The following is a 2,053-nucleotide window of genomic DNA, read 5'->3' on the forward strand; positions in this document are numbered from 1 at the left end:
ATAATGACTTATTGGAATAAGTGCAGTTATATATTTTCATGCAATTCCATTGAAGCTATTGATTGATATTGACTCTCTAACTCATCAAATAATCGATTTAAAATTCAGAGCAAGTTATTATCGTTTCGGAAACCGAAAGTAAGTAAGTATTTAAAATGTCAGCTCGAACAACCTACTAATAATAATAATAATACACTTCTCATCAAAAAAATCGAAACACCTTGCAAGTTTACGTTTTGTCAGGATTATCAGAAAAATGTGTACATTTAGGAATAAATGTTAAATGTCGTTTAATAGTGAGTAATATGAGCTTATCAAATCTTAATGTTAATGTTCTAAATTTAAATGAATTTTTCATAGGTTTCGTATTTTGTTAAATGAGTCATTTTTATTCCGTATGGAGTATAAAGGAAATGGATAAAACAACACACGTAAATGAAAAAAAGCTAAAAAACGTTTATTTAATAACTTGTATTCCCTCCCCGAGCTCTAATTACTGCTTCCATACGGTTCTTCATCGATCGGATGAGAGTCACGATCACATGCTGTGGTATATTGTCCCATTCCTCTTGGATTGCATCTTGCAGCTGGCTAAGTGTTTCTGGGGCAGGATCTCTTGCTCGAATTCGTCTCTTTAATTCATCCCACAGATGTTCAATGGGATTCATGTCCGGGCTTCTTGCTGGCCATTCCATAATAGAGATATCGACTTCGTTAAGATAATCTCGTACGACGCCCGCGGTGTGAGCCCTAGCATTGTCGTGCATGAATATGAAGCCGTTGCCAATAAAATGTGCATAGGGCATCACATGAGGCTCGAGACACTCTTCGACGTACCGATGACAGTTTAGTGCAGGCAGACGTGGCCCAGACACGAAAGCAAGCTCTGTCTTACCGTCGGCGCTCATTCCTCCCCAAACCGTCCACGAACCGCCACCATAGCTGACCTTTTCTTCAATGCAGCATTGTGCATAGCGTTCTCCGTCTCTTCTGTAGACCTTGTTCCTTCCGTCGTTACCATACAGCATAATTTTACACTCATCAGAAAAGAGAACTTTGCTCCACTGTAGGTATGACCAATTTAGGTGCTCACGTGCAAAGTTAAGGCGCGCTCTTCGATGGTCTGCAGTTAATTTCGGCCCATTTGCTGGCTTATGCGGTACCAGTCCACGATCCTTCAACCTTCTTCTAATTGTAGAGTCACTTACAGCCACCCTTCGTACAACACGAAGCCGCTGCTGCAGTTGAAAAGCGTTAAGGCGTCGATTTCTTAAAGAAGTTGTTACAATAAATCGATCATCTCGCTCAGAAGTGACCCGATTCCTGCCAGATCCTGAACGGCGCGTGAACAAACCAGTCTCCCGATAACGTTTATAGACTCTATGAACAGATGACAGGCTTAGATGCAGTCTTGCAGCCACAACACCCAAGTAGCAACCGATTGTCTTAAAAGAGAATTGTAGATATCTTGAAGGCAAGTAGACTAAATCAAACCCTTGTCTTGGATAAGTCTTATAGGTCTCAAAGATATCCCTCAAGATATCTTGAAGACACAGTTTAGTAAAAGTGGGCACATACTTTAACTCTTATACAAGACAGACTTAAGACAACGCTAAGTCAGACTTAAACCCTACTTTAGACAATGTTCTTGCGTATTCTAAACTTAGAATTCTTGTAGTATCACTTAATACCAAGAATGTATACTTGAAGATATCTACAATACTTAGTTTAGACTATAGGATTGAATTGCACTGAGTCAATTGTAACTTAACGAAGTAAAACTTCAGGTCATACTAAAACGATTTTTACTTCACGCGTCTTTATTTTAGAATATAATGGCGAACATTTACATTAACACAAGAAATGAAGTCTGTAAGAAAATGGCGTCTAAAATATTTGTTAAGTTGTTTTAACAAAAGGTTATTCTGCCGTTTCACATACAGGAAATTATAAACGCATGATTGTTTCTCGTGTAAAATCGATAGAAAGTGTTAAAAAACAGAAGGGCCTTTAATATACCCGAAAAATAATAATATAATTTGGATTGATTATT

The sequence above is a fragment of the Pectinophora gossypiella genome, chromosome 1 (genome assembly GCF_024362695.1).
Source record: "Pectinophora gossypiella chromosome 1, ilPecGoss1.1, whole genome shotgun sequence".
NCBI classification, from domain to species: domain Eukaryota; kingdom Metazoa; phylum Arthropoda; class Insecta; order Lepidoptera; family Gelechiidae; genus Pectinophora; species Pectinophora gossypiella.